We start from the raw sequence: 13,108 nt of genomic DNA on the forward strand, positions 1-13,108 counted from the left end.
ACTTCTTTTTGCAACTTTCTTTCTTTGTCCTTCCTTTCTTTCTTTCGTTCTTGCTTTCTTTCTTCCTTTCTTTCGTTCTTGCTTTCTTTCTGTCTTACTTCCTTTATTTGTTTGTTTGTTTCTTTCTTCCTTCCTCAAACTGTGGTTACAAGTTCCCCGTTAAATACTTATTGAAAGTGTCGTGGGCGAGTCACTCACCTTTTGGCCACTTTATTGATTAACGCGGTTGATTTCTTCTATTCCTGTATCATAATCATGAACATTTGTTTCATTTTAAGGTCTTGTTTGTAGGATTAGGGAGGATTTGGGGCAGAAATTGAATATAATATTCATAATCATGTCCTCATTAGTGTGAGTCTTTTATATCTACACAGGGAGCCGGATGTTTGTTTCTACAGACGCTCGACTCGGCGGGCCTTTTGTAATTTTTTGCGCTCTTAGCGGCCACAATAGATGACGGGTATTTCTACAACCTCTCCGATCGACGCCACCGAATCACACGACACTCTGGATCTTTAAATACAACCACAAATCATCACATCTGAGGAGTCGGATCACTGAATGTTTGACATTTATCGTCAGCAAATGATGGAAATGATGAATCAGTTGCTAAAAACAGCCCATAATCCATCTGTACACCTGTGATTCATATGCTCAACACACTCTGACACCAATCAGTTATAGAGAGGTGGGTGACGCTGGAGCAGCTGTACCGATGCAGGAGTCCAGAACACAGAACACATGACCGGGACCGTCTCAGAACCACTGGGGTCCACATGGACCAGTCACCTGCATGATGACTCCAAAACCTGCTCAAACATGATCGATCAACACATCTCACATCTCATCGTTCGTATCAAGATGTCGGTTTACAGAGATTCATCATCATCATCTTTGTGTTGGTTGTAAATTCCACCTCAGACTCGTTTCATAATCTGAGAGGAAATTAATAATCTAAACCTGTTCAGCAGAAACAAACAAAGTGCTTCAAATGGAGTCAAAACATTCCAGGACAGAAAATTAAAAACAATCCAACCATAATTTCAGATAAAAACATTCATAATAATAAAAAGAACGTGCTGGAAATAAGAGTTATTCAACAAGTCACTGATTCTGCAAGATAAGAAAAGATTCCCTTCAGTTTGAACACATCAAACTGGTAAAATCACATTACAAACATCGGGGAGCCATTTTGACGTCCTCCTCCTCGTCCTCCTCGTCCTCCTCGTCCTCCTCCTCCTCCTCCTCCTCCTCGTCCTCCTCCTCCTCCTCCTCCTCCTCCTCGTCCTCCTCTCTTGGTTTGAAGATTGCCTCGACGCTGAATGAAGAATGAGCTGCGTCGAGCTCTCTCTCTCAAAAAAAAAAGGCAGGTGAGTTAAGCCTCACTTTTCATTCTCCCATTTAAGCCCAGGGAATGAATCTCCAGATAATACTCACACCTTTGGCCCCGGGAATTGAAAAGCCCCCGTGTGGCTGCAGGATACGAGGCCATATTGGATCTAGGACGCCATTACAGCTCATTTAAAGTTAAAGATGGAGCTCTCTTTTTTTTTTTTTTTCGCCCTGGGGTGTATAGAGTCTCTTCTGAGTGAAGGGCTGATATTAGCTATAGCCGACAGAACAACACAGAGAGAGGAGAGGAGAAGAGAAGAGATAGGAGGGAAGGCTTTTAAAAACCAGCCGGAGACGGACGACTGTTGCTCACTTCATGGTTTTAACTCGGGGGGAAAAAGGAGTGACGTAGTCGTGATAAAGATGACCCAGAGAGCCTGTTTGGACACAAAAGTCTGAACAAAGAAGCCAGTCAATAATATTCAACTCTTCAAGTGAGACAAGAGAAATAAAATAAAGCTGAAATTAGATAGAAAAACAAACTGAATGCCTGTTTCTATATGTTTGTATCAAGAGTTCCAGACACCATCAGTATGAAGCTGTCAGACTCTTAAAACCTGATGATCGAGTTTGATGTTTGAAAGTTGGAATCAGCTTAACACATGACGTCATGACGTCATGATGAGTCTAACGCCACGTCATTATCTGAGAAGAATTTGTCTTCCTGTTCCGTGAATTCACCGGAAAATAAAGGGACGGTAGATAACAGCAGCACATGAACCTGATCAGACTTCATCCAGAAGACGTTAAACTTGTTTTTAAAAGTCTTAATAACATCCTGAATCAGACGGCGTGTTTCCTCCGGAGCCGTTGATGGAAGCTGCTGAGGAGTGAGACTTCTCACTTCCTTCTCATCTCTCATTCTCAGAACTTTTCCTGAAGATTAAATCATCAACAGAACGTGAGGAAATAACAGTTTTGAAGTTAAGATGTTTGTACTAAAGTAAGTCTGCAGTGACTCTAGTGATGTGATTTGTTTTGAGTATGAAGTCAACAGGTGGGTAATTCTTACATTTGCACCTATAAATTAATTAAAATGTAAACTAATATACAGTCATATAAAAGCTGTAAAAATTACAGCAGCTAATTTAACAGATACATTAATGTTTTAATTAACGTTTTGACCCAGTGTGACTGTTAATGAGGATCACCTCTCACTGATCTCCAGTATGAATAAATGTTGACTGATTGATATTATTGCATTAGTGCGACACGTTCTTTAATCATGATGAACATGATGTCAGAAGATGCAGGATTTGACGTGTGTGTGTGTGTGTGTGTGTGTGTGTGTGTGTGTGTGTGTGCTGCACCTGCTCGTATGTGTGTGTGTGTGTGTGTGTGTTCTCCGCTCACTGAGTGACAGTGAGTGTGTTTGACAATGTGTGTGTGTGTGTGTGTGTGTGTCCAATCAGCTGTGCGAGGAAAACACACCCACTTCCCTCTCTTACCTGCCCCCCCCCCTCCTCCTCCTCCTCCTCCCTCGATTGGCCGCCGCGCGGTCGTACGGGCCGCGCCGCCATTGGCCGGCGAAGCGAGGAGGCGGCAGTTTGTTGCTGTTGCTACGATCCTGTTGCTAGGTTCCCGGCTGTTGCTAGGAAACGTGTGATGCATTATGGATGGCTGGATTTCTCGCAGAGGAGCGAATCTGAAATGCTGATGACTGGACTCTCGCTCATCGGTCCGTCTCTGTCGCTCTCTATCACGCTTTCTCACGCTCTATTGTCATCCCTCTCTCTCTCTCTCTCTCCCTCTTTCTCTCTCCATCACTCAGACGCTCCGTCTCTTTTATCACCAATTCAAATTTGCTTTAATGGCCAAAGCAGGTTGTACAAGGTGTCACATTCAGCTGGGATTGATATTACAGGGAGAGGTGGGTTTTTTAAAATATTTGCCCTGTCCGTCTGTAATTAAACTTTTTTTTCTGGACAGCATTTTAAGTTTTAGTCCAATTACAGGAGCTGCTTCTGTGTACACAGATATGCAGATGTTAAAATGTTAAAGAAGCAGCAGCAGCAGCAGCAGCAGCAGCAGCAGCAGCAGCAGCAGCAGCAGCAGCCGCCTCCTGAAGATTCCTCCTGACCCAGGTGGTCGAGATTCTCGTCCCCCACTCGGACCACAGCAAGTTCCTCCTTCTGATGCCACCAGACGTCTGTAACTAACCCATAGTGCTGCTGCCAGCCTGGTGTTCAACCTCTCCGAGTTTTCCCACACTGCCCCTCTTCTCCCGTCACCATACAGCCCTCGAACGTGCTCCTTCAAACCTCCCAGCTGTTGGAAAACCTCAACTTCTCCTCAACCCTCAGACCTCATTGCTGCGCATCTAAATCAAGGCTCTTCTAGGTGCGAGCCACATAAAGACAGATAATGTGTCATTTTGTTCGGATGGAGGACCCGACAGAAGGAGGTGATCTGGGCTGCACTGTCACTAGAAAAACGGCCACGTAGGTCGACTGTAAAAGCAGCTCGTTACGACCCATTTTGTGGACACATTTGTTGTCAGGCGGCAATTATTACAACAGAGAGGGAGGAAGTCAGGTGATGTAACCGCGGAGGGGTCAGAGATAAATGGGTTGGGTAAAAGGATTTTCTCCCGGGAGACAGCTGCTCATGTCCAGCCTGAAACCAGAGGTCAATATGGACAAACACAGCATCAAATGTACCTTTGTTAAGGTGCGGTACACCTGGTAATAGATAATTGGGGCTCGGAGAGAGGACACGGCACCTCAGAGGCATTTCTCAAAAAAGGCACAAACATTAAAAGTTCCTCTCCTCGCACTTCCATCTTACAAGATTACTTTAGAGTCACACGGATGTGGACTCTCTCGCCGCTCGTATGAACGGCGACCTCATGAAGTTTCCTTCATTGCTGCGACATAACGCCAGACTTCAAATGTGTAAATTGAACATCATTACCTTCATGTCGGTGAGAGCGCCGACGTGCTCTTTCCTTCACTTCTCAGGCGACATGCTGGGTCATTCTGCATCAAAGAGCTGCCTCCCCGTCTGATCAAAGTCTTTTCTGTCGGCTTGATGGCGAAGCTGCACTCGACACCACCTCCACTTTCCCTCTGACAGAGTTCCTTGTAGATGCTCCGTATACAGCAGCGTTTCCCGACATGTGAGCTGGTGTTTCACTCATAAAGTCATGATAATGTGGAGCCAAACTGGAAACAAAGCGTCTAAATGTTTAGCGGCTAAGCTAACCAACTGGTGCTCCTCTTTACACAAACCTGAGGCAGTTATTTCATGTGAGATGAATCAAAAGACTTCCTCATCACATAACAAAGGGATTATTTATCATTAAACCTGTGTTGCTGACCCCTACAGGCCTGGAGTACTGAACCGCAAAGTTCTTCATTTACTTCCTAAATGGCAAAGAAAAACAGCAAATCCTCCATCTGGCGATTCATTTTGTTTGAATTGACTAAATGCTGCAGCTCAGCTTTCACCAGATTCCAGAGTGAGACATCTCCTTGAATGAATTTACGGTAACAAAAGTCACTTATAAATTAAAACACAGATCTCGGTCCGTCTGACTCGTCACCGTGATGCTGTCAGACACTTTGAACAACAACCTCAGACTGTCGGATGACGCGGCAGCCATGTCGCAGCTGCCGGATGAGACCGAAACATGTGAAGACGGGATCAAGGTTTTTAAATTAATCACACTTTAACCACAGTTTTTGTCATTTAGGTTCCCAGAGAGAGGAGGAGAGATAAACACTTTCTCAAGTCGTCCTCCAAAACTTCTGCATGAAAAAGTTTTTGCGCCCTATTTTATCCAGCGCTCCTGGCCACAGGTGTCCCTCCTCCTCCTCCTCCTCCTCCTCCTCCTCCGTGATGCTGGATGATATGTGCAGAGACAGAAGTGTTTGGACTGTGGTCTTTCATTCTCATCACACACACACACACATATACACACACATATACACACACACATTCACTTACACACACATACACACACCACCCAGATGGCGGTGGAGCCACTCAGTCGCAGCTCTTATCTTTGAAAACTGCTCAAGTCTGCACGTCGAAAATACCTGCTGCTGCAGTCTTTGATTCCCTGAGAAGGCTGGCAGACACTTGTCTGTGTGTGTGTGTGTCTGTGTGTGTGTGTGTGTGTGTGTGTCTGCGTGTGTGTGAGTGACAGTGCTATAGAAAGACACGTAGGAAGGATGCGAGTGTGTGTCTGTGCATGATTGCCACAGTCGGGAGTATGTCAGCCAGTGTGTGTACACTTGTGAGAATTAGGATTGTGCAAGGTACTGGGACGTGTGTGTGTGTGTGTGTGTGTGTGTGTGTGTGTGTGTGTGTGTGTGTGTGTGCCAGATCTGTGACAAGCCAACTGTGACAGGCACTAATAGCTCTCGAACACATCCGTCTGAACACGCCGCTGCTCGTTGTGTGTGCGTTTCCTCTGTCTGCTTTATCTCCGGCTCTGTTATCACCTCGAGTCTTCGTTCCTCGGCTCCCCAGCTCTCTCCTCCGCTGCCAGCGCCACCGGAGCGAGACAGATAGCAGGAGGAAGTTGGCCGAGAAATGGCATCGATGGAAAGTTCTGCTCGCCGGTGAAAACTCTGAGCTCAGACCTTTTAGCAAACACGATGCAGCCATGTTAGCGTGTGACAGCGGATCCGGAGCCGCTCGATGGATCGAGGAGGCCGCTGACGTCAGTCTACACAACATTAGAGACGCCGCAGATATCACCTGAAGGAAAACACGGCGAGAAGTGAGCGACAGGATGAGGATTTGAGTCGCCTGCTGCCAATCACAGACTTAAACATGGTGTCATTCTTGTGCTGACCTTCCCAACGTTTAACCGAGACTAAAACCTTCTTCCTGTCATCAATTATCTGACAGCCTCACTCTGGAACACGTGTTTGTCGCAGCCATCGACCTTTTAAATGATTTTCCCATCAAATCATATTTCTTATTAGTGCACATCCAAGTACATTAGCCTTTTCATTTCCTATGTAGTTACTGAAAGGAAAAACTGCTCAGACGATGTGAGCGTTGTTCACCTTGTTTTATCTCCTGAGGTCAGGTTACTATAATTTACTTTTCTTTCATTTCCTCAGGTTGGACTTTGGTTTGCTGTTTCGTGGCCTTGTTATTATGATGGTAAATATGAAGATGCACATTACATCTTGTTTGTAATCCAGTTTAGTTACAACTGTAGCTGCAGTTAGCCGACTCTGCCTGGACTTGGAGCTCGGTGTGAGTGTCTTTGACATTTACTATCTGACTCTCACCCAGTGAAGTAGCTAGGTGCTAACTGGTTAGCATGTTAATATCAGTAGATATCTCTGCAGCACAGTAACTTTTACGTACTCTTACATATTGCACTTTCAGTTTACCGATCACTACATCATCTTTGCAGTTTTTCAGCGCCCTTCTCTTGTCTCCTTGAACCCCGGGAAGACTTGCTGTCGCAGCAGTCGGCCGTGTTAATAAAGCTCGACATTAAACCTGTGAATGAGCTGAGCGCGGACAGACAGACAGACAGAGTCCTATTGACTCCTCTCGCGGGGACTGATTAGTGCTACTGAACTCGTTTCACTCAGCTGTTCCATAATATATGTCCCGGCCTGCGGGAGGGCTGACTGGAGGTTTCATAACTCCAAACAGAATCCAAACCGAGCATCAAATTTTCATCGACGTGAAGAGTCCTGGCTCGTCTTAAATGTGAGTAACCTTCGTCGGCTCTCTGTTGATGCTGCAGCCACTGGACGCTGAGGCTGAATGGATGATTTTACTCAGAGAGATGCTGGTTTGACTTCCAGAGATCTGCGGTGAATGGCAAGAAAATGCTTCGTTAACAGCGCTGATTGAAGAACCTCATCTTACGGCCCTGCGCGGCTCTCAGGTGGAACCCTGCACCTGATTATTAATCAGAAGATCAGAACTAGAAATTAGCTACGAATCTTGAAGTCAGATGGTTCCTAAATTCAAATGTGCCCCAGTCTGACCAGATTAATCTCATCATTCGAGAGTCATGACTGCTTGATGGTGTCTGCAATACAGATCTTACTAACATGTGTTTTACTGACCCTCACCTGGGAATTTCACTGGTTGCGTGTACGTTACGTAACGTACAGTAGCTCAGAAAGGATGAGCTGTGATGGCCGAGTGGTTAAGGCGTTGGACTTGAAATCCAATGGGGTTTCCCCGTGCAGGTTCAAACCCTGCTCACAGCGATGTGAAGGAGCTCTTTATATGTCCAGCACCCAAATGTATCTTGCTTAACATAATACGTTATGAGATTCTATATGTCGAAGTGTCCTTGGGCAAGATATTGAACCCCAAACTCCTCCTGATGTGCTGGCTGGCACCTTGCATGGCTGCCACCGACATCAGTGTATGAATGAAACTTTTGGAGACGGACCGAAATATCCTTGGATTAAAATCAGTTCCATGAAGATCTGAAAGAAGAAGTGCCACATATATGACACTACACTTTCACTTCACATATCCCAAGATTCTTTACACGCCCAAATAAGAAGAAAGAAAGGGAGAAAATGGCGACATCGCGTGGCGTAGAACGTCACTTTCGAAGGCCTGGGCGTCAGAAATCGTGACATAAGGGTAAAACATCTGGAGACGCAACCAGAAAATGCTCCAAAGGCGAGACCGTCCCATTTAACAACGGCTGACGAGGTTAACAAGGTCTCGAAGGATGCAGACCCTGAATCGAGACACAGCCACTGTAACTAAACTATGTGCTCAACACACTAAACAAAGGGAGTATCAGATGGTCACAGTATCAATTATTATCACATTTATAATAGAAAATGAGGAACTGGAAAGAAAATTGGCCTTTAACAATCATTTACCGGCATTGCACGATTTCAATCCTTGTCTGTGAAACCTGCACTCGAACAGGAAATAAAATAAAAGTCTTCACCTTGAAACACGTGAAACCGAAGCAGTTTTCATCCGCGGTCGTCCTTCATGTCCGCCGACACACATCATATCCATCACCGTGCCCATTCTCCTCCTAATTCTCCAACGTGCACACGTCAGTCCGGTCCGGCAGCCGCACATCATTTGTAATTATGCAAAACAGTCCTTTCTCATCGCACGCAGGAAAGCAATTTTTCTATGCAAATGGTTAAATTCCCCGTGAGGGCCACCATTGGATGCGTGCTTATAAACGCGCTAATGATGAGCGACGGCGGGCGATATTGGGGCCACCGCACGTGTGACACCGATGAAAATTATCAACTAAATGCCAGAAGTGTCCTCACAACGGGTGAACCGGGCAGGGGAGGGGAGACGGTACCGAGTGGCCGCTGAGAGTCACCGTGGCCATTAGTGATCCAATTGGACGAGGCAGTAATGAGAAAAAAGATCTGAGGGGTGATTTAAATTAAAGGTTTTATTTATTTTTCTAGTCTTAATAGTTTCCTTCATGTCTCTTTGAGATGCAGGTTGAAGTGATGAGCGTTCAAATCCCGCAAAGCGCTGCACAAACACACCTGACTGTCGTACGATCGTAATGAGGTCGTAAATATCGCCGCAAATCATTTAAACCGCCCTCGTTCACCTTCATTGAGACGAGTTAACACCAGCGAAACAACCCTGTGATCGTGTCACTCAGCAGATTAAACACGAGAGCAGGAAGAAACCTGCAGTGTAGGAACGTTTACGTCAAGACGGTGTTGAGTTCCAGGGAAATCCGTGGAGAAAAATCAAATACTCGAAACAAACAAGATCATGACTTCTGTTTTGTTTAAAGAGGATTTATTTATTCCCTCACTCGACAGGTTTCTGTCAGTGTTCTAGATACTGAGGTCCACAGCGCCGACTACAGTACCGGAGTGCACACAGCCACAGAGAGGATGGCACCAGGATGGGCACCATGAACGACTCAGACAGTAATGATCCGAAAAGACATCATATTTTATCGTAGAAGACTTTAAACTGTTTACTGAAAATACTACATTAGGTAAGAATTCATGTGATTTTCTCATAAGCTTACATACAGTCAGACTTTTGGAACCAGTGACGTCACCCCCTGCTGGCCAGGAGAATAAATATTCACATTTATGTTTTCATTAGTGTAAAATCACTGTCATGCTTTTATTACCTCAGCCTCACATTTATATCATACACATTTATGTGTCTTCAACAGAATCTGTCATGTTGGACCCACATTTTTCAACAGTAGCTCAGAAGGGACGAGCTGTGATGGCCGAGTGGTTAAGGCGTTGGACTTGAAATCCAATGGGGTTTCCCCGCGCAGGTTCAAACCCTGCTCACAGCGATGTGTCCGGCTCCCTTTATATGTCAAGCCCTCAAATGTATGTTGCTTAATTCCTTAAAAGGATGCACATTGGTGGTTGTGGCTCAGAAGGGTACAGCCAGCGTCTTCTTATTGGATTCTGCGAGTTGAAGTGTCCTTGGGCAAGGCACTGAACCCCCAAACTGGTCCTGGTGTGCTGGTCGGCACCTTGCATGGCAGCATATGAATGTATGAATGAATTACTGTAAGTCACTTTGGACTAAAGCGCCTGATAAATGTACAGTAAACACAGTAGGTTGTTCTTAAATAATAAAAAAAGGTTTGTACATGCTGAAAATCTAACCATGTGCCACAGAATATTTCTAAAGCTTCACATAAATTTGTTTTATAACTAGCGTCCATCTGCTTCACTTGTTCAGGAAGATGCTGCTCCGCTGTTTTGTGGAACATTACATTTCTCCTCACTTTCCAGCAGCATGGGAGCGAGTATATAATGCAGAGTGGATAAAGAATGAATTTTCCATTTTTGGGTGAACTGTTCCTTTAAGCCCCTCTGTGCCCTCCAGACGAGAGCTCAGCCAACAGCTCGGCGACAGGCGCTGTGAACTCTCTGGTGAGACATTCAGCAAATGTGTTTTTACGAGCGAGTTTTATTTGACATGCTCTCAGAAAACTGTCAGATAAATAATCTGACTGTGTGTGTGTGTGTGTGTGTGTGTGTGATTGCTATTAACTGTGACATTTCAGAGACGATGAGTCACGCCATCCACGGCGCCTTCTATTGATCACCGAACAGTCACAGAATATCCATCGGCGTGCGTTCGCTGCTCACAGACGGATGTACGAGCAACAAAATATTCAAGCTGCTGATGTGAAACTGCAGACGTCTCATTTTCGGAAACAAAACTCCTGCATCCGCCTGTGAACCGCAATAAGCATTTGTGATTTCTCCTCGCTGCAAGAATAACAATGGGCCATTAGTGGCCGCCCGGCAGCGACACAGCGGACAGATACTCTACGGTTTTTACAAACAGCAGCAGATGATTCTGATCTGCACACAGACACGAGCGATGACGCTCAGGCAACCTCGTTAGCTAGCGGGAGAATGAGTGACAATATTTCAGCTGGAGCTGTGAGAGGACTGATGGCCACTGTGATGTTACATCTGCATGTCTGGTGGAATAATTCTGCTGTCTGGGGGGGAAAAAAAAACTGGCTGTGAGACGAAATGCACAACCTGGAGATAAAAAAGGGGGGTAACGAAAAGTTCAACAGGTGAAACACAAGGTCAGAGTAAATGCAGCGGTTGGGCCGTGGCACTCAGATAACACCACAGATAACAGAGACTTAGAGGCAGGTATATATGCTCAGGAGTTAATCAGGGGATTGGGAGCAGGTGCAGGTGGACGTGGAGGTCAGGTGATGTAGGGAGGCGGAGACACAGGTGATCAACAAAAGGACACCTGATGCAAATTGTGTATCCGAACCAGGTGTGGATTTGGGATGTATGATGGACACATTTTCTTTCACTGGTTGAGCCACAGTTCAAGTTCGGGCTGCAGCTTATGAACATCTTAATTTGTTTGGTCTATAAATTTGTCAGAAAATGGTGGAAAAGATTGAGTCGTGTTTCCTAAAGCCCAGGGTGACAAATGCCTCGATTTGTCCTCAACACAAAGATACTAAGTTTACTGTCATAGACGAGGAAATATTCACATTTAGGAAGCTGAAATTAGAATTATTTCCCTTAAAAAGTGATATTAGATTATCAAAATAGTTGGCAATTTCGCAATTTAAGGATTAACCACTGCAGCTGTAGTACAAATTACTTGAAGCGATGGTTGAGGTGTGTGAAGTCCTTTCAAAGGTGCAGAAAAAGATTAGACACAAAGCAACTCTGACTTTGTAGCTGTTATCATGTGAACTCAATATATAAATATATATATATATATGATATAAGGGCACCGAGCTTCTACGTTCCTCCCAGCTGCATGAAGGAACAGTGAAAGTTGGCGTCAGTGTGCAGCTCGGTGTGAAAACACAACACTTAAGAAGCTCCGAATCTGCTCATATGACTCATCGTCGAAGTAAAAGCAGCATCTCGCTAAAAAAAATCAATTTCCCCGCTTCCTCCTCTCTAAGTCAACACCGCTGGCTGGCAGCACTAGCTTATGTACCGGGAGCGTTTTTCTCCCCAATCGATACCGAGCTGCTGTTTCACCTGAATAAGCACTCTTAAAAAAAAAAACAAAAAAAAAAAAGGCTTTTCATCCACTCCACTTCATCGGAAAACAGACGGCGGCTGAATAACAATGACGTGCTGCTGTCATGCCCTCGTGTGCAGACAGATAAAGACATCGTGGCTTTTAACTGCAGAGCTTATTCCCATTAGTGGCTTTAAAGCAGCTTGTAGTGCTCAAATCATGTAGAATTAGCATAAATTCTGTAGCTTTACGGAGCTATTTTAGCTTTACAGCACATTTACTGTACGGTTCAGTCTCAGGCTCAACAAACTCGTGTCCAGACGGAGTTAAGTGCAGCATTTATTACACTGGGTGGCAGCTGGATTCATGTCAGGCTCACTATGCTAAGCTAAGTGTCCAGGCCAATCCGAGTAGTTTGAGGAGCTTCTGGCAGCTGCAGGTGAGGTTCAGGTGTGACGACCAGCAAAAAGACGTGACTGAAAACAACAACAGCGGCTCCTCGAGAGGATTTTCTCGGTGGGAAAGACGTTTTCACTCTTCTCTGGTCGTGATGAACAGTGTTGGACTGCTGCTCTTCCTGTTTTTAGCAGCACCTGTTCAGGTGTCAGCAAAAGCTCTTACCTTTTCCTCCCTGAATCCAAAGCTCTTCCTCTCATTATTTCAACATGTCATGGAGTCATGATTGTACATTTAGCATGGTGTGCTAGTTCACAGGAGTAACCAACTGTGCTGGAGGCAACAGAGCATCAGATTGATGTATTTTAGCTCGAGACGCATCCTGTTGTGCTTCAGTCCGAACTCAGCGAATACGTCACACTGGGCGTTGGCCTGAAGATTCAAACTACGACGCTGTACGTATCACTCTGACCCTTCACTTACATGAATAGCAACACTCTATAAAACAGATGTAGCAGGTTTCAAGGAACATTATTTCTTTTTTAATCCCTTTTTTAAAAATGACAAACTACAGCCACTACTTGGTTATGTTCAGGAAAGAAGTGTCACTAACACAGCAGGTAGATTATCCGGTATTATGACCTTGACCAAGGCTCTGACTGTTGTATATTGTTCGTTAAGTGACATAAATAAAGAATTAAAGACTCTTCTTCTTCTCCTTTCTCTTAAAATCCCACCACCCTAAACAATAACATTAGAGATTCACCTCTAGAAAATGATGCTAGCTGGTTTCCTACAGCATCGAAGTTAAATCACAGATCCAGTGACCAAGCAGGAAGTGTGAACAGGCTAAAACTGCGAGGTGTAATTT

The 13,108-nt window shown here is 44.9% G+C and overlaps 1 long non-coding RNA gene and 2 other non-coding genes across 3 annotated transcripts; 2 read left to right on the plus strand and 1 right to left on the minus strand.

Moving 5' to 3' along the window:
* Positions 1-1,041: 1,041 nt before the first annotated feature.
* Positions 1,042-4,650, minus strand: LOC119011267. The gene is made up of 2 exons (XR_005072150.1): positions 4,306-4,650; positions 1,042-1,787 (listed from the first exon to the last, which is right to left on the minus strand). It is a non-coding gene; the product is annotated as an uncharacterized LOC119011267 (long non-coding RNA).
* Positions 4,651-7,507: 2,857 nt separating this feature from the next.
* trnas-uga lies at positions 7,508-7,589 on the plus strand. Its single transcript has one exon. It is a non-coding gene; the product is annotated as a tRNA-Ser (tRNA).
* A 1,987-nt stretch (positions 7,590-9,576) lies between these two features.
* trnas-uga lies at positions 9,577-9,658 on the plus strand. The gene has a single exon. It is a non-coding gene; the product is annotated as a tRNA-Ser (tRNA).
* Positions 9,659-13,108: the final 3,450 nt, after the last annotated feature.

This window comes from Acanthopagrus latus, chromosome 21, assembly GCF_904848185.1.
Source record: "Acanthopagrus latus isolate v.2019 chromosome 21, fAcaLat1.1, whole genome shotgun sequence".
Classification (NCBI taxonomy): Eukaryota; Metazoa; Chordata; class Actinopteri; order Spariformes; family Sparidae; genus Acanthopagrus; species Acanthopagrus latus.